We start from the raw sequence: 21,377 nt of genomic DNA on the forward strand, positions 1-21,377 counted from the left end.
TAATCTAATTGTAAAGTTGACTCTATTTTATGAGCATTTACAGGTTGCCAGATTTTATCACATTTAAGAATCATTTGAGTAGGGAGCAAAAATGAAAATTCCTGATTTTAATCCCAGAGAATACAGTAAGGAAATGCTGGGATATTTAAATATGCAGGCTTCAGAAAATTTACTTAAGAAAACCTTTTGAGATTTGCCCACTCCCTTTAAGGAAAACTGAGGTTTATCTAGTCCACTCAGAATATTTCTAGCATCCTATTCTGTTGTAGTCAGGAAATATAAATTGATTTTAATTTTGGTGTAAAGAAACCACAAATGGGAAAATAAATACGTGTAGAAAAGCTGTAAGAGCAAAAACAAAAGTATCTATTACTCTTCAGCAAGAAGGACTTGGTGATTTTTTTTCTATTTTGATTTATTTATCTTCTCTTTCCTCATCCATTGTCAGTTGTAACTGACAGGTAACTGCACATAAAGGAATGGGAACACATCTTGTTCTAAGTCACAAGGAATCTGCTATTTCTTAAAAGGTATGTACAGATTGATCCAATCTTAGGATTTGAAAGGACCTTTAAGTCTTTTCTAGTTCAATTGACAAATTGTGAGTCAAGGTCTCATGAAATTGATTCTGATCAAGATAAGCATCTCATTTAGGGAAAATTTAGTCTCTACTCTCCCAAAGTTGTAAACTGCCCACACAATAGAAAGATTCTTATTTTGGTATTGAATATATGAGCTTGGCTACATTCACTAAAGTAAAGATCTCTAGCATTTCCAAGGGGACATACCCATGGATGTCACCTCTAAGTAATAAACTGAGAAGAAAAAAATCCAATGTATCATTTCTTTTTGTCTATGAGGGAAATAACAAATAAGAAGATAAGGAAACTTATTGGTAATTTCTCACATTTCTTTATTTGACTCTCTCGTGTCTCTCCCTCTGCTGTGATTTTTATGTGGTACAGCTGAAGGTAAGAAATTGGGATTTAAATGGCCAGGAGTTAGAAAATAAATTAGGAAACTGATGCTTATCGGTTCCATAAGTTCTTGAGAACACATAGATGAACATAAGTCAAAGACAGGCAAACAAGTAATTATTATGGGATTAAAAAATAAAACAGTTCTCAATGTAGTCACTTACTGAGATAGGCTTGATTGCATGAACAACCATTTTTTTTCCTACAAAAGTTGTCTTATTAAGCTTGTTTTTTAATTCAATAGATCTGCATTTTAATGGTTTACATGCTTCCTTTCCTCTAGCCAGCCAGGCTTTTTCCTCTTGCAGCTTGGCTAAGTATGAGAATAATTATTCCCAAACTACTATCACTAAAAAAGAACACCATTGATTACTTTTAACAACAAAAATATATATCTTTTTAGTAAGAAAATGACATTTGTTATTGAAAATGAGACCTCATATATGGGGATATTAGTGGACACTCAATGTGTTGCTTTGAGACCACAGCATCTTGTGTAGAAGTCATCTTTGTTGAGTTGGAACATCTGACAGAAGGAGGCCAAAAATGGACTGATTGGCTGGTGATTTATTGATTAGCCTATTTATAGCTCTTAGCTCAACATAACTTAGAGCTCTTAGCCCAAAGAACCTGAAAAGATACTCTGAAACAAAAATGCAATAGATGTCTCACTGAGAATATATTTGGGAGACATGAGAACTCTATGAGAATGAGTTCCCTGCATTTAATTTCTGTACCTTTTCCTCACCCTTAGAAACATTGTCTGAGTTAGTGAGTTTGTTATTTGGAAACTCTTAAATAGCACCTAAGTAAGAAATTCCTAAATATGAGTGTTGAAAATATTTTGTTTGTATGATGCCTTCATGTCTTTGTAAATAAAAAACCATAATGGAAAAATTTTCAAGTTGGTAGCATATGGAAGGCATAAAAATATAAAATGTGTCAGAATATTCTTAGAAAATTATAATATAAGCTCTTATTTATTGTTGTGATGGGGGTATATTGTGGCACTTACAAAAGTTCTTGCAATATATCAAAAATATCATACTTGAATCCGCCCCTCCATCATTCCACTTTATCCTTCTTCCTCTCATTCCGGGAATATTTTCAACAAGTATCATTTTTTCCATTTACATACATGTGTACACAGTATTTGCACCATATTCACCCTCCCACAGCCTTTCTCCACCTCCTCCCCTATCCCACTGGTATCAACCCCCTAAAGAGGACCTGTTCCATCCTCCTATTCTTTGATTTTGTAAAAGAAAAAGAACTTATACCCTGTATATAAAAATAATTACATCACGTCCTTATTTTTCAAAAGAAATCCATCCAACTTCATGGAATTCTTTAATATTCTTATGGGAAAAAGGACTTTTTTTTCTGGAGTTAATAATTAGCATACATTCTGAAATTACTTTCCAAAAATTGACTTGCAAACTTCTGTTTTTGCTTAGCAAAACTTATCCATTGTTTTTAAAGTTTACGTATGCACAGATGAAATTAAATTCAGGCTTTGTCATTAACTTCAATGGATTTCATAATTGTTTTATTTTGTAAGAGTTTGCTATAAAGACAACTTTTACAATTGGAATAGGCAGCCATTTGTAAGTCTAGTTCTATGCTTTAACCAGATGGATGTTCATTGAAAACATCATTAGGGATTCAGAATGTAGCATGGGATGAGTGGGCAGTTTTAATCTTTTTGCACTCTGGAGAGAGAAGAACCATGTAAGTTTTAAAAGAATATTTATAGCCTAATTCTTCAAAGTATATGAATATTTTTCTCCTTTTAAATGTTACTAATGGTTTAGAACTATAGTCAGTGCAAATGGAGAGTAAAGTATAATATTTAAAATACGCTATTTTCACTTTATAAGTGATACTATCTTGAAAATTCCAATATAAAGCAAGGTGTAGTATACACTCCTCTAATCCTAGCACTTGGAAAGCTGAGTCAAGAGAATTTGGAGTTCAGGACCATCCTCAGGTACATAGTGAGTTTAAGTCAGGTTGAACTATATTTGGAGACCCTGTCTCCATAAACTGAAATGAATGAAAGAATGGTGAAAACATAAATTCTTATATAAAGCTGTGATTTAAAAAGTATGAACTATTTTCAACCTGTCTCTGTTTGTGGTAACTAAAAAATTGCTGAAAAATGAATCCCCACTGGGAAACCAAATAGTATATAAAATATTAATTATTTTGAGTTCGACCTTAATGTATAACTATTAGGTGTATTGTGTAATTGATGCAAAAGGAAGGGAAATGAGTAAAAAAAAATATTATTTGGCTTTTATTTAGTACATACTTATTAGGAACCTGGTATAAACATTGTATACATGCAGGTGATGAGAGGTACATTTACTGGGAAGATAAAGACCCTTACTTTCCAGGCCTCCACCTGCTAAGGCCCCTTGACTGTCCTGGAAATGGCCCAAATATGGGTTCACTTTGTCATACAATTTTGCTAAAACCCTTTTTCCATTCTAATTCCCACCTTTCATTGAATGATCTCTTTTCCACTCTGATTTCTTGTCTATCATACTTATGGGTGGCATTGCAGTGGCCAGAAATATTTTGAGATCTATCTAAGGCACAAGTTGAAGTGTTTCGCTGTCACTCCCTTAAAGAAGACAGTTGTTCCTGTCTATTCCCATGGACAAGTAGCTTCCTGAAAATTTTTTTCTCAATCTGTACCAGATATCTAAAATTCTTCTATTTGGAATTACTGCTTGAGGAGTAATTAAACACCCATCTGAATTAACAAATGAGAGTGTCTTGAAGAAAAATACTAATGCTTGAAACAAATAGGAGAACATTCAGAAAGATCCACTGGAGAGAAGAAATACGTCTGTTCATGCAGCTTGAATATTCCAGAGGAACATTCAATTTTAAATTTTTCCTTACTGTCTGCTAATTATATTGTAGCACTCAAGAACACTATCAAGATCATGAGGGTCATCTTGTTTACTGTGGGAGAAATAATACTGTCTAGGATAAACTAATTCTGTTTTTCTTCTCTTCCCTTCCTCCCTCTGTCCCTTCCTTCTTCCCTTCTCTCTTTCCTTCCTCCCTTCCTCCCTTCATTTGTCCTTTCTCTGTTTTCTCTTCCACCTAATGTGAAAACAAATCTTTATTCAATAAGAGGTATTATAAATTCAAAAATTTTTACAACTGCATGAAGCCTGTTTTTATTTTAGCACTTCTTATGATCTGTGAGGTTTTTGTTTTAGTTCTGGCTGGAGATCGTCTTAGTTAATCTTTACTGATCTTTGAGATTGGTTTTCGATTACTATTTTCTCTCTCAACTTCAAAATGTTTCACTGAAATCATTATGTGCTGTATATATTTCTTCCAACAGCTAAACAAATAGCTAAAAGTAATGCAATAATCTCACTCATATATGGAATCTAAATAAGTTGATCTCATAAATGTTTTGCAGAGACTAGAGAGAGTAGGAGAGGGAGAGGAGGGATGAGGAAAAGATGCTCAATGATAACTAGGCTACAGTAGAACAGGAGCAGAGATTTCTGGGTTGCTATTGCACAGTATGACTATAGATAACAATAATGTACTGTACACTTCCAAAAGCTGGAAGAAAAGATTTTGAAAGATTTTCCCATAAAGAAATAATAAATGTTTAAGGAGATACACGTTTGATCCAATCAAATATTATATAATATCTACATGTATTAAAACATTACATGGTACCCCACTGATATGTATAATTTTATATACGAATTTAAACCTTTTAAGTTTTAAAAATGTGATTTAATTTTCTACCCTCCCAAAATAGGTGACATTATAAAGAAAGTTTTCAGTTCCCCCTCAAATCCCTTTTAGGCGACAACTAAGCCTGTTCCAACACTGCCACTGGTGTAGATGCTACTGACTCAAATTAGTTTTTCTTGTAAAATTGTCAGGGAATAGCTCAGGGCAGAGGTTCTCAACTTGATATTGAACATCAGAATATTCTGGAAGGAATGGGAGAACAAAGATTGCCAAGCCAGCCCTGGATCTAGAGAGAAGCTTGAGGATTTGCATTTCATAAAAATTCCCCCATGGTACTGATGGTACTGGTAAGAGAAATAAGTTAGGGGAGTTGCCTTGCCTTGGTGTGGTTCTGCATTCCTTTCTACTTGGAAATGACCCTAGGAGTTTTAAAAAATGACAATTCTTTTTTTTTTCCTTTTTCTTTTATTATTCATATGTGCATACAAGGCTTGGTTCATTTCACCCCTCTGAAAAATGACAATTCTTAGGTATGATTTGTACTCAAAAGGCATCTGCCTTTTTAGATCCCACCAAGAATAAACTCTTTGTTTGCAGAGTCACATTTTGCTCTTTCATCCTCCCTATACTGCTTCCCTCACAAAGTCAAAGTGTTTTCCAGAAGCACATTCTCCTGGTTAGTAAGTCTCACACACCAGAACCCTGGGTACAATGCTACTTATAGAAATTGACCCTGAAAAAAAGTGAATCATTGCTCTTCACAGTACTTAAACATTTTTGTTTGTTTGTTTCAATGCTAGAGTCTAAATCCTGGGACTCACAGATTCTAGACAAGAGCTAGACTACTGAGCTATGTATGTCCTCAGCCTTTAAACAATTTTCATAGTCATTAATTGTATTGATGCCATGTTGGTATTTTTACCTTAGTTTGTCAAATTACTTATACTAAGACTGGAACATAAAAGTCCACACTTGCATTGACATCAGCATAAAGATCTTTAATTAAGCCCAGCACTGGTGATGCACACCTATAATCCTAGCTATTTGCGAGGCAGAGACTGGGAAGATCAGGGTTGAAGGCCAACAAGGAACAAACAAATGTTTGCAAAATCCCATTCAACAAATAACCTGGGCATAATGGCACTCACCTGTCATCCCAGCTACAGTGAGAAGTATAAATAGGAAGATCACTGTCAAGGCTGAACCACAAAAATAGTGAGACCCTATCAAAAAATAGGAACTTTTTTTCCCCTTTTTTCATAGGAAAAAGGGCTGGAGGCATAACTTAAGTAGTAGAGTGCCTACGTAGAAAGTGTGAAGTCCAGAGTTCAAACTCCAGTACTGCCAAATAAAAAATTGAATTAGTATATGCTCAGACTTGGTTAACAAGCCAAGGGACTTCTCTGCTCTTGGAATTCTTGGCCTCTACATTCCCTCTGTCCCCACACCTAGAATTGAGCAGAAAGGGAAGTCGTGTTGGTGGATTTTGAAAGTAAGACATCCTACTTACAATGATAAACATTTTGCTTTAGTGGAAATATAATCTGAACAATATTTTTGTGTACTTGATGTGGAATATGCCTTGCAGCAGTAGCTTTTGGAGTACATAATGTAAAGTTATAAAAATGAAAAGAAAACGTATCTAAATTACATTAAGCTACCTGTATGATAATTGCTACTCAAATAATGTGCTTTTGGCACGTTCTTATATTTTTCCTTTTTGATGTTCAAATATTTACATATTTTTCTATAATTTATTTTATACTGTTGACATTTTTGGCAGACAGAGTCACTGCTTTTCATTTTACAGATAAACAACAGATAAACATTAGGCTTAAAGAAATTAGCATGAGGAGGTACTTTGTTTTTTTTTTTTCAGTAGATACTTTAAAATAAAAGGAATAACTTTGAGAGATCAATAAGAGACCTCAATTAAATAAATTTAAGGAACATAAAGCTTAGTATACTATTGGAAGGAAGGAATTACTTGTGAAATAATTATATTCCAATTGCTAATGTACATATTCTTGACTTTCACTTTTCTAAAGAACAGAAAATACACATACACGCACAAACAATCATGTTTTATGTGGTTATGTGGTCATAGATGTTATGAATTAAAAATAAATGCTCTGAAATAAAATATTTTATGATTTCATAATGAGTAAGTTATGTTGATAAACTTAATGCCATACTCCCACAACAGGAAGTTGCTCAGAAGATATATACATTTCATACATTTGGATATGAAATTGCTGTGGAAGTAATTTATTATTTAGAGAAATTATTTAGAAGTCACAAAATGGCATTACGCACCAATAATTTTTTCACTATATGTATCAATCTATTTTTTTGATTAGGCAATACTTTATTTATTTATTTTTTTCATTTTTCTTTTATTATTCATATGTGCATACAAGGCTTGGTTCATTTCTCCCCCCTGCCCCCACCCCCTCCCTTACCACCCACTCCGCCCCCTCCCTCTCCCCCCCTCAATACCCAGCAGAAACTATTTTGCCCTTATCTCTAATTTTGTTGTAGAGAGAGTATAAGCAATAATAGGAAGGAACAAGGGTTTTTCTGGTTGAGATAAGGATAGCTATACAGGGCATTGACTCACATTGATTTCCTGTGCGTGGGTGTTACCTTCTAGGTTAATTCTTTTTGATCTAACCTTTTCTCTAGTACCTGTTCCCCTTTTCCTATTGGCCTCAGTACAAATAAACATCACAGAGCAAGAAATGAAAAAGACTTATTGGGCTTACTTATGGAAAAAAGCAAGCTGTCTGTTCACCAAAGACAGCATTAATGCGAGAAGGGTTGCACTTGATTACATTAAGTTCTGTTTCTCAAAAAAAAACTAAAGTTTTGTTTGTTTATTAATTGCAACCACTACTCCATGCATTTTAAATAAATGAGATAGTAGAGATAATAAAGTTTAAGTATCTATAAGCTGTTTTTTCTTCTTTCTTGGTCTGCAGATTTTGTGATACTATGGGATACTCCTCTTTGTTTTTCTTTGGGCAAATCAGATTTTTACTTTTTGATCCTGGACTGAGTAGTGTAGTTCTCACATTTATGTTTCTTAAGCTTAACCATCTCAGATTTCTGAATTATGAAACAGGAAGCAGAATACTGCCTTCATAGGCTACTCTAATGACTGGCAGTATTAATGCTGGTAGTGTGTCAGATAATGAGTTCCTGCCATAGTGTCCAGCACTTTTATTTGCATTTGTTATTACTGTTTCTAATTACCCATGTCCCAGGTGGTATTTTGCTGTTGTTCTTGGTCTGTCTTTTAAAAGTCATCATAAAAACTTATTTAAAATTTAAATATCCTTGTTTTTTGGGTGATAAAATTTCAAGCTCTCATAATTGCCAAATAAAACCACATTTTCTTTTTGCACTTAGAGCACAATTGAAAAAAGAATACAGTGAAATACAAAAATGCACTTAAGAAATAAAATGATTACACTAGTGCTTTTACATAATAACCTGGTGGACTAAAAATAAAGGATTGGGAGCTCTTATATAAACCTCAAAGTCCTACATAATTTAAGATGACCTTATTCATATTTATGCTACAACTTTCCACCCTAATAACAATTTTAGTTGTGAAGATTTGAAATAAGTATATATGGAATTTTTCATAATTTTATAATTTGATAGACTAATTAGTATTACCTTAATTTTTCATCAAATATGAGCAAAGTTTTCTTTGTGCCTACTATGTAGTCAACAGACTCTTATGCTTTAGGACTCATATTCTGATGGGGCGGGAATATAGACAGTAAAAATATCATGAAGAAAGTTTAAATACTGATATGCACTATAAAATAATAGAGCTAGGCAGTAAAATAAGGAATAACAGGGTGAAAGTGGTCTGTGGAAGAATTGCTTTAGCAGTGATTCCCACCAGCAAAATCCCCACTGAGACCTAAAAGATAAGAAATCAGGTTTGTGAAAACATAGTAGAATGACAATTCATTCAAGAGAAAAAGCAGGGTCAAAGGCCTGGTCATATTTAAGGAACACAATACAGGTCAGTGGAATGAAATCTAGTGACCAAGTGGGAAAGAGAAGGAGAAAGAGACCAAAGAAGTAGGCCTCAAGAAGAACACAGAGGGTCTTGTGGAAAATGGCTATGTTGATATGTTTATTTCAGTTTGCTTGGGATGCCACTAGAGAGTTCTTAGGAGTGGGTTGTGTGATTTATTCCTTCCATAACTAGAGATATTAGAATATTAGAAATCCTATGAGAGCCAACCTTATTAAAGTCCCACCTGTCAAATTCTAATATATTTATAATTATAATGGGCACTAATCATATTGAAGGCATTATATATTCAGTGGTTATCTCGTACATCATTGGGTTTTTATACCACTGTCAACATTTTGACTCAGAGGTACAAGTGTAGGGAATAAAACTTTAGTAGAAGAATCTTCCTGCACATTGCTAATCAGCCACCATTCATAATTAGCTCAGCAGCTATTCACATAGGTGCCTTCATGTTGCCTCTCTCTCTAGGCTTGCAAGCCCCAGTGGAAGCTTATTGCATTTATTGGGTAGTAAATTAATATCACAGTGCTTCAAGCAACAACATTGCTTTTTTAATTCTGTTACAATTCCAGTCCTGCCGTCCCTGATGTAACCCTCTGACAATGGAGCAAATTTTTAAACTGAATGATGAGATAGTTGTGTCAGCTTGGTAAGTCAGGTTAATTTTCCTGAAAAAGTAACTGTGAAGAGTGAAAATTGTACAGAAACTAATCTTAGGACACTATATTTAGGTAATACTAGATCATCTCCTTTCACAACAAAAGCCATTCCTACTTCAAATGTTTTAATTCCCTTAAAGTTCCATTCAACATACTTTCTGAGAAACATCAATTGCAGTAGAAAGCAGCCTTTCAAGGGGACCTATTTGATGAGCTTTAAATGGATAAAAACACACTTCCACTGATACTTCATAGAGGAAGAAATTGCCATTACAAAAGATTGGGATGTTCTTAATCCAAGCAACACCCACTGAGTCAGTTGTAGAATAGCAGCTTTAAGAAAAGTAGCAGCTTTAAGATAATTAATACAGGAAAAATTAACCAAATGCAACTGCTGATAGGAATTAAAGTATGTCAAAGAAAATAAAAATTAAATTAAAAATCAGGAACAAAGTTACTTTTGAACTTTGAAAGCAAATCATAAGATCTATAATTTAAAAACAGGTATCAAATAATGCTAACTTATCCTAAAGAGAATCTGGGTAGAACAGAAAGTAATAAAGGAATAGTTCCTGCATCCTTTTTGTATTGGTTATGGAATGATATTATTCCTTTACCTATGATTTTATTTTGCTACAAATTCATCATGTAATGAAGGACAGAATTTTATGTGTTGTTAAACACCTTCAGTCACACAGAGAGGTAAGATGTCACTCTTGATGTTTTTACTAAAATGTCTCAAGAGTGATTTGACAAATATAATTGTGTACAGCCTGTTTCTTGGTACTTAATCAAGTTACTATTTATGAGAAAAGAAGGTAACAGTCCGTGCCTTCTCCCATGTTTAGAATTTTTTAAAAATCTCATTTCTATTAACCATGCTAAATATCAAATTCTAAAATGGATAAGTAATGCAAAAAAAAGATAGCTAAATAAAAGCAAGTTTGTCTTTATCCCAAACTAGTAAAAATGCTGTCTTTCTTATTTATTATCTCTTATGTTTTTTCTTCAACAAAGTCAGAGAAGAAGGGGTGAGGGGAGAGATGGCACAAACAATGTATACATAGGTGAGTAAATGTAAAAACAGTAAGTTTAAAGGAGAAAGAAAAAAAAGCAACTATGCTTCAGTTTACACAAGTATGTGATTACATATACAAATTACTAAAGTATCAGGTTTCTTTTGTACCTTCAGGGATATATTAGCTATAATAATTTTAGCAAACTTTTTACCTTTTATTGACTTTAATGAGGAATGAATATGGGAAGAACTTTGGTTCACTTTTCTTAGGCCAGATTCCTATATGGAAATGAAACTCAGTTGGATGTATTTAGTAGGTTTCCTGGGGAGTGAATCACTGTGGACTTGTTCTCTACTTGTTTGGATAGAAGCAAAAACACCATGGAAACCACTGTACTATAAATGTCATGAGAGCAGGGAATGTCTTAACACTGTACCATCCTCATTCTTTCAATGCAATTTATTGAACTGAATTTAAAGAAAACTAAAATTTGTGCCTGTGAGGCTTATTGATTAATGCTGCACAAAGGTCTTTGTCCATAGTTTCACAATAAAATGATCATTTAAAAATGAAAATTTAAGTCTTGTGTAAAATGAATGTTAGAGAGCTTTTATTAGAAGGATATTCTTTTAGGCAAGGAGGAAGAGGTTTCTAAGAAAGAGTAACAGAGAAGGAAATTTGATCAAACTACATTGTATCCATGTATGTGCATATAACAATGAAACACTTTCATACAATTCATTTACCATAATAAAAATTAAAAATAAATAAGATATAGTAAGATATTATCATAATATCTAACAACACTGTAAATTTATAGCTATATGATATAATAAAATCATGGGAACATAATCTCTCTTTGTCATCCAATTTCTTGATGTACTTTCACTTAAAGTAACTGCTTCTCTTTGGCATATTTAAATAACCTGCATCTCTACTCTTGTGCTGTGGGCCATTATTAAGTGAAATCAGTTATTTGATTGCATCCAAATAAATGTGGTAACCTGACATTTGATCTGATAGCCAAGAAGACTACTGAGTGACTAATTGGTAGGTAGTATATGCAGCAGGAATACACATTTGTGGGTGTTCCATATTTATGTAGTCTCAAAGTATCTCAGAGCATTTTCTTTTGAATTATATGCCAATCAACATTTTAACAGATAAATAGATCAAAATATTGATTTCTGTAAGAGGTTGACCAGTATAAATGTCAGTGTTAAAATTCTCTCATTCATCATCTTCCCATTTTTTCTGTATTCCCTCTTTGTGTGCATCAAGGTAGAGTTGATTGCGCACAAACAGAGACAAAAAACTAAACTTAATTTTGTATGCCTCAGAGTCTATAAACAGGAGAAAAAACTCAGAACTATCTATATTTCTTGTAGACCCTCACAAGATTAATCTGCCATAAAGTAGATAAAGAAACATGAGTCACATTCTAGCAAACACTTTGTGATTTTTTTTTCTTTTTTTAGTATATTTTAATTGCAAAAAGGGGTTTCATTGTGATATCTCCATATATGCATATAATGTACTTTGATCAAATTCACCCCCTTTATTTTCTTTCTGATTCTTTTCCCTCCTCTTTTGAGAAAATTTTTACAGGTTTCATTACTCTATTTTCATATATTTGTTTAAGTACTTTTATTCCCTCCTTTTGTCCTTCTCATCTTTCATTGCTTCCCCCACCAAAATGTCCCCATTTTGCACTCCTTTCATTTATTTTATAAGGTTACAGTCTGGCTTATTTTGTGTAACCTGATAATCTCTAGTTCCATCTATTTTCTTCCAGGTGACATAATTTCATTCTTCTTTAATGCTGAATAATACTCCTTTGTGTATCTATACCACATTTTCATTATCTATTCATCAGTTTATGGGCACCTAGGCTGATCACATATTTTGACTACTCTGTAGAGTGCTGCTATAAACATGGGAGTGCAGGTATCGCAATTATATTTTCTCTTATATTCCTTTGGATAAATGCCCAAGTGTGATTATTGGAAAATAATATGGTAGAACTATCTTTAGTTTTTTTAAGGAATCTCCACGTTGATTTCCATATTGACTGCACTAATATACATTTCCACCAATAATGTATCAGGATCTCTTTTTTCTGTATCCTTTCCAGCTTTTGCTCTTTGTTTACTTGATGAAAACCATTCTGACTGGGGTGAGAGGAATCTCAGTGTTCCTTTATAGCTAAGGATATTAGTCATCTTTTCATATGTTTATTAGTCATCAGTATTTCTTCTTTTGAGAACTCTGTTCAATTCATTTGTCCATTGATTAATTGGTTTATTTTTTCTTTTATTATTTAACTTTTTAATTATTCATATGTACATACAATGTTTGGGTCATTTCTTCCCCCTTCCCCCCGCTCCTTCCCTTAACCCTCCCACCCTCTTCCTCTCACCCCCACCCCCTCTGTTCTAGGCAGAAACTATTTTGCCCTTATGTCTAATTTTGTTGAAGAGAGAGTATAAGCAATAATAGGAAGGAACAAGGGTTTTTGCTAGTTGAGATAAGGATAGCTATACAGGGAGTTGACTTGCATTGATTTCCTGTACATGTGTGCTACCTTCTAAATTAATTCTTCTCAAACTAATCTTTTCTCTAGTTCTTTTTATATATACTGGATATTAATCACTTGGCCTGATATTCTGTCTTCCATTTGATCCAGATTACTGAGTTCTTTAATTTGCCATATAGAACTTTTCATTTTCTAAATTTCATTTTGATTTTTTTCAGTATTTATCTTTGTTGAATTCCCATTTTGTATGTTGCATTGTCTTCCTTATGTCACTCATCTGTTTATTTGTATCATCTTTGTATTTATTTAGCTGTTTATTTGTATTCTCTTTGAATACACTGAGGTGTTTATACATGTCCACTTTAATTTCACTGACCATTCGCATCATCATTCTTTTCGAGTTCCATATTTGAGATTCCATCCATTTTAGTATCAATTATATCTTTTATTGTGGGATTATTATTTCTTGAAGTGTCATGTTGCCTTGTGTTTTTCACATTTCTTATTTTTCTGCATTAAGATTTATTCATCTGGGACTGGAGGAGTGGCTCAAGTGGTACAGTGCTCACTTTGCAAGTGCAAAGGACTGAGTTCAAACCCCAGTCCCCCCCAAAAAAAGATTTATTCATCTGATGTCAAGTTATTGATTGGAGGTTTTAATCATGTAAAGTTTGCCAGCAGAAATATTGTCTGTGTTCTGGCAAGACTGTGTAGTAGCAAGGTTACTATGTTAGTCTTGCCACTGACCTAATGGTATAACTCAGGAGGAGCAAATTCACCTACTCAAAACCAAACTAGATATTTACATGGAGTAAAAAACAATTGTGGACATCATCTTCATCCTAATAATGTTATTTACAAAAGGAAGGAGAGTTCTTAAATGGTATGTTAAGAATTTAGAAAAAAATGTATGTGTAAGATTTAAAATTCAATTAATAAGAATAAAGAGAGGTAAGGAAGGAAAAAAGGAAGAAAGAAGAGATGGGGTTGATGAAGGGTGTGGGATGAAAGTTAATGATATAATAGTGTAAAGGAATATTGTTTAATTATTACAGAGAAAGACACTATAGTCAGGGTTTGTATATATATAGAATAATTAATAATAAAAAAGTAGAATAAACTATCAACAAAAATTTACAAAAGAAAAATGGAAAAAATACACATCAGTATTTCCTCCTTGTTGAAGGGTGAGTGTATCTCAGCTTGGCTCAGTTGGTGCAGTAGGTGTTTTCCTGTTCTCCTCCTGTCTCTAGTCCTCAATGTCTGTTGTGGTTCTGCTGTGTTTACTCTGGGCCAGTATTGCACAGGATTCCCTTCTGGGTGCAACTTGGGTGCAATGCTCCTGGTCAATTAAGGATTTAGAGCAGAAGCAGCAGCTGTAGTTATGTAGCAGGCTCTGTGGAGTTGCAGCAATCCCCAGGAATTGGGCTGTTCTGGTTGGGGCCAGCTATATTTCACCACAGGGGTTCTGGTGGAGGTGGGATGAAATAGCAGCTGTTGGGAGAAAGAAGGGGTGTTTAGGCACAGCTAGTTGATCATGCAGCACTTTGTCAAGTGTCCCCACTCTTGCAGCCTGTACCTTGTCCTGAACAAGGGAATCCAGTGGCAGCTCCAGCTTGTCTGCTTGGAGCATTTGTCATTTTCCTACAACAGTCTTCAATTTGATGTTTCATTTGCACAGCAGCAGGTGGATAGCTTTTGTCACATGGAAATATGCTGTAAATCCTAATTGAATTTGCAGATATAACCAGTGTTCCCATACCTGCTCTTTGATCTGGGCAGGAGACCCCATGCACTGTGTGTCTTTTGCCAAACTGAAGCAAGACTTGGCAGCTTCTGATCAACTCTTTTGCAGAGAAACTTGCAGGAAGTTGCATATACATATACATGATGGTGGGGTGGGTAGTTGGTTTAAGAGTGAATCTGGTTAGCTTTCAACCACACCACACTTTTCTCTTTGCAGGAGACACAGGCACTTGCTGGCTTTCACCCACCTGGAGCAAGACTTGGCAGCCTGTGACCTTCCAGAAGTGGGATTCATGGGCAACTGTATGTATGATGTGCACTGGATTGAACAGTGGGTTGAGGGATGTAGCTGAGTAGGGAGACTCCACTGGACTTACATATCCCCATGCCTGCTTTTTGCCCTGGGTGGGGGACATAGTTGCCAGTTGAGACACCTGGCTGAGGTAAAGCTTTCTGACCTGTGTTCTGGTTGCTGCAGGTTTGTGGGGCACTGAGTCCAGTGGATGTGGCAGATCAGGTCTCACTTATGCAGAATTGCTCCACCCTCCACCAAAGCACAATTTTCTCCTTGTTTCTTTAACAGATGGAAAGTGTGATATTGTTTGACTCCAGTCACTGGCTGTACTTTTACTGTGCCCCCTGGCTTGCTAACTTGCTTTACTTTACTTGTAGTCACATGTCCAAGATATTTCTACTTTGTTGGAGATGCAAGTATGATTGGTCATCTTCATCCTGCCATCTTCTTCAAATTCTGTGATAATTTTTTTCTTATATGAGCAATTTAATCTCAATCAGTAGGGAAACTTTTTTCTCTAAGTCTCATTGATACATTAATATTTTTAACTTACATTTTCTTTACTGCTCTCAATTATTGCATGACAGAAGAGTCCTAAATAATAAATTACTGAAAAGATAAATTATACATATGAATAAATATATATAATATATATAGGGTTTTTTTTTTTTTGGTAGTACTGTAGTTTGATCTCAGGACCTTGTGCTTGCTAAGCAAGTGATCTGTCACTTGAGCCATACACTATGATCCCTCTACATATGCCTTCCACAAAGCAGGGATTACAGACAAACTGAACCAGTATGCTCAGTTTTTGTTATTGTTGAGATGCTATCTCATTAACTTTTTACTTGGACTGGCCTCCAACTATAATCCTCCTAATCCTCATCTCCTAAGTAGCTGGGATTAAAAACTAGAGTCACCATGCCCGGCCCCAGATTAATTCTTTTCATAGTTATCTAAAAAACAACAATAACAGCAGAAATACACCTAAGATAAAATAAAAAAAAATTTCTTCAAACTTAAGGAATTCTTGTTCCTGTTTGATTATATTGTCATTAATATTTTAACAATAGATTTACCAAATGGTTTATGTAAATTTTTTTCTTATGTGCCTAGGAGAAATCATGTGTTTGTGGAAGCCATTGGGATCTTCTTTTTGACATATAATCATTTAACATATTCTAAACTCTCACATAAGAAATGACTAAGAAAATGACTAAGATAAACAGATTACCTTAAGGTAAAGAACTTATTTATTCAGTAAACACATAACATTGATCATCTGTACTCTTTAGGCTTTATGACACATGACTTTCATCCCAAGGATGAAAGAAAGAAAATAAAAAGCATGAAGAGATAAGTGGTTTTGATGTTTATTATTTTACTTATCTTTTTTTGTGTTTTTAATTATGTTGATTTATCTAAAGAAGAATTAAATTACAAAAGCAAAAAGAAGAAATAGAATCCACATTACATAGAGAAGAGGTTTAGGAAAATACAAATACAGGATAAGAGTGTAAGAATATTGGTGTATTAGTGATACAAAGTCCCTTAAAATAAGTTTATACTTAAAGTTTTCTCTTTTCTCTGGAATATAAGAGGTGGTCAAATTATCAGATATTGGTGAGGCTCTGTGAGATGGAACATCTCATATATGTATATATATATAAACATATATATATATATAAACATATATAAACATATATATATATATATAAACATATATATATATATATATACATATATTCCTATAGAAACAGTAAATCCAGAGATAGACATTCACAGAAAGTTCATTCCTAAATAGTCTATCTAAGTAAGCAAAAACTGAATTTTTCCTGTACTTGGCATACAATATAAAATTATTATAACTCACAAATAATGTGAGAGTTCTAACTACTAAGTAATATCTTTGAGACTCGTGAATCCTGAAGTATTTTCCTGAAAGTCATCTTAACCATTAAAAGTCAATGAGACTGTCAGTGCTAATAAATTTAGATTTTGTAAGATGAATTAATATAATGCTTTTTATAAAAGTAATTTTGGGTGTAGTTCTGCCTGACTCAAGAGCCATTAGAACTAGGAGATTTGATCAAAACATTGTCCTTGACATATGCCATCTTATAAAATCAAGTTTCATATCTGCTAATTGGTTGAATGAATATTGATAGATCCAGGAAATCATAATTGGAAGAAGTTATAATTTCCATTCGTGAAAAGAAATTGAGCTGAATATAATTTTGTAGCCACAGAAAGTTTCATTTACTGTATATACACATATGATGATTATTGAGGTTATGCCTTAATATCTATTGAAAACCAATAAAATGGTCAGCAATTCATAGAAAATTTACTCACACATTTGAGTGTTCTTAGTCAGGACAATTTAGACAAATAAGAGGTTTTGATTTTAGTTTATCTGTTTTTTTCTGTCTCTACATGATTTTGTTTATATTTCTTCTAACACTCTACATTTCTTCTACTAGCATAGAATCAAAATCTTAACATTTGTTTAAGGTGAGGCAAAAGCATGCACATATATCAAATTTAAGTTTCCTAAGCTATTATCAGAGACCTTAAAGATCAAATTATAGAATCTGAAAAAGAAGTTAAAAGCAGATTCTTATGAAACTATAAAGAATTATAATTGAGAATACTCCCAAAAGTGCAGGTAGTCAAAGTGTTTATGGGATTTCATTTTTTTCCCCAGGGGTGTTGGTTCCCATTTTAAGAAAAAGAGAGAGGAGAATTAGTAAGGTTGACAATACATCCTAAAAATATTCTAGATTACTTGATTAAGAATATGACTTGAGTAACATAACAAAACCATGATCACTATAAGTTAGTGTTAAAAGTTTGTATATATACATATATATATATATAAAATAAACCTTTTCTAAAGCAGTGAGTTTAATCCCAATCTATTTGTAGTCATTATACTCCTAGCATGATTTCCAGATAAGTATAGGTAAATTCTAATTATATCTATAGTTTTCACATGCTACAATGGGACAGAGTTAGTTTAAAGAAGAGCTTTTATAAGGTGAGGGCAGTTTTACAGAAGGTTTCCAATGCCAAAACACAAAATCTTACTTTCTAGAGCATTGCTGAAATTCCTTGATGTTTTTTCAGCCAGGATTCTCATAAGACAGTGTTTCCCAATATGTGCCTTGCATACCTCAGTAGGGACAAACGATAGGGAATGCATAAAACAAGCAGCATAGTATTTATTAAAAATATAACTGGTGAACTGAATTTGCTCCCAAGTATTTTATTTTCTAAGATTAGCTAAAATAAGTGGTGATTACAAGCTTTAGTCAAGTTAGATGGAAATATTAATTTAACAACAATGAAATTCCTATGTGATCTGGGAAAATGTTAGGGATGTTGCTAAATTGTAGGATTTCCTGAAGACTGTTAAGTGCTCAATATTTTGTTCTTTATGCTTTGTGTTGATTTTTAAGTGAAGATGTTCTATTTCACCATCTGTACTTTGCCTAATCAATGTTCCCCCCACTCCCAGAATATATGCACAGTAAATAGCAGTTTATTTAATTTGATTGCATGTATTAAGAAAGTTTTAAATTTTCTCCAGATGTTTCCTTGTTTTGAAAATATCTATTAGTTTTATAAAGGGGTAATTTTATATAATTTATGGTCTAAATGGAATGTTATAATATTTCTAATGTTCTCATACCAACCAACTAACTGAAAATGTGTCCCCATAGCAATCTTTTAAACACAGTCACAAAGCTGAAGTGATATGTTTACCCCATTGGTAAATATTGGCAGAACTTTTCATGGCTTATAATAGCTAAACCACAATTCAGAAAGTCTTTATAAATCTATATCTTTATGAGATAAACAAAAAGATTGCAAAATATTTATTTATAGCTTTCAATTATTTTAACAATATCTAAAAACATGTGTAATAATATTGGCAGGACTCAAAATTACAAATACTTTGTGTTTTTGTAGTTCTATTTTAAGTTGACAATTTACAACACAGAATATATACTTCAATGAGAATAATATTGTTTGTTCAACTCTCTGCTTAGCCCTTAAATACCTACAAGATCTAATGTAGTGAAAAGGAAATGTTAATACTACTGTCCTGAATTCTAAATCTTAGGATGAAAAGGCAATGAAAAATCAAAAGGAAGAAGCAAAGGTTCCTTACTTTCCTGAAGCTAAGTTAAACAATCAGCAAAATTATAGAATTATTTGTTACCATTGCTCTTACTGTTATTGGTGTCAGCTTCTCTCTTCTCCCTTTCAGTACCTCTTTTTTACCCAGCTCCCTAAAGCTCCTCTCAGTTCCCTCCGTCCCCTGCCTTATGTGTTTCACATTTATAGTCACTGCCCTTCTAAGTGATCAAAACTCCTGTTAATTGTAAGCAGCTCATTTAGCTGAACTTTAGAAGAATATATTATAATTTAACTCTTTCATACTAATAAATTATTTATTGTTCCTTGAAATCCCTAAAGACTTTTTAAAAAAGGTTTTTTTAAAAAATGTATGATTATATCTACAGGCAATTATACCTTGAAATAGATTCTTATCTCCACTAAGCCTGATTATTTTCTTGATTATTTTGTGCATATTATTATTTGTTTTATTTTCATTCTGGTTTCATCCAGTCTACTGGGGTTTGAACTCAGGGCTTTTGTATTGACAAGCAGGAGCTCTACCACTTGAGTTATTCCTCCATCTGTTTTTACCATGGTTATATTGAGATAGGGTCTGGCATGTATAACTAACATGGGCCTGGACCACAATCCTCTTATTAAATATTCTTCTCATCATACCTTGGAGGACAGGCACTTGCTACCACACACAGCTTTTTCTGTTTTTTTGTCTCTCATGAATGTTTTGTCCTGACAGACCTCAAACCATGATCCTCCCGATCTCTTACTCCTAAGTAGCTAGGATTCTGGGAGTGAGTCACTGGTGCCACCTATTCCATTTTTGTACCTTTGAATATACAGAAGTGGAAAATCATCAAAAATCCAAGTCTTGTTTCTTTCCCAGAAGGGCTTCAGTGAATAAATTGGTGCGTTATGGTAATACGGAAGTGTCAGTGAGAACAAGGACTAGGGAAAAGTAAACAGAAGAGATGACATTCACCAGACAGCCAAGGGTATTTCTAATAACAAGTAATGTAAAATGGTGTATTTTTCTGGATTTCCCAAAGAAACAGAGCCATTAAGAGTAAGGCAAAGAAACAGAACAATAAACACACATTCACACACCCTATGAATGGTGAGGGCTAATCACTCTGAAATCTCTGACAGCAAACAGGCCCAGGAACTAAGAGCTGATAGTGCAGCTGGATACTGAAGGCACTGTCTGCAGAGTGCTTCTTCCTGCAGAGGACCTCAGTCTCTCTTGTAAGATCTTCATCTGATGGATGAGACCCATCCACATTATGTGAGATGGTCTACTTTCTCAAAATCTACTGATTTAATATCTAAACTAGTTTTGACCAAATGTCTAGATACTGTAGCCTAGCCAAATGAAAGATAAAATTAATAATCACAGACAGAATTACCAAGACTGTAAACATGATGTGTTTTGCATTTAAATAAATTTAAATCTAGATATAATTTCTAATATTTTAAAGTAAAGATAGCATAATTGATACATAATTTATATTGTTAAATGATATAAAGTAAGTAAAATTACTAGGAGAAATTAAACCATTTACCTTTTGGAAAGTCTGTATTGGTTATTTTGAATTATAAGTGGCACATATTCATATTTTAATGACTTTTTATGTATTGATTACTAGCGCTCATCTATGCATTTTGTAGAGTTCTGCTCATTGTCATATATTTGTAAGTATGTATGAATGTACTGGAAATGTACATAATAAGAAATTGGAGGTTAAAAAATCATTCTTACAATGAGTATTGCATTTACCTCATCCAAAGAGATGAACATGAGAGAAGAGATGGTTTATATTTCTCAACTGAGTAAAATCTGAGGCATTTATGTATATTTTCCCTCAAGAAAATAAAAATGAAAAACATTCCCTCATGGGGGGAGCCTGAATTCCTGCTTTGTTTTGTGTGGTACTGGGGATTGAACTCATGGTCACGCACTTGCTAAGCAAGTGTTCTATCACTTGAGCCATACTGTATTCCTTCTGCCTTTAATTTGTTGTATGGAAAAGGTCACATGTTTTTGCCCAGTTCAGCCCCAGATAAGAATCCTCCAACCTCTGACTCCTGAGTATCTGGGATTATAGAAGTATAGTACCAGGCCCAGCTTCAATTTCTTCTTTTTTACTAGTGCAACAGCATAATTAATTTGTAAAGAACACAAACTTCTTAATAAATATATGTGC

This window comes from Castor canadensis, chromosome 6, assembly GCF_047511655.1.
Source record: "Castor canadensis chromosome 6, mCasCan1.hap1v2, whole genome shotgun sequence".
NCBI lineage: Eukaryota > Metazoa > Chordata > Mammalia > Rodentia > Castoridae > Castor > Castor canadensis.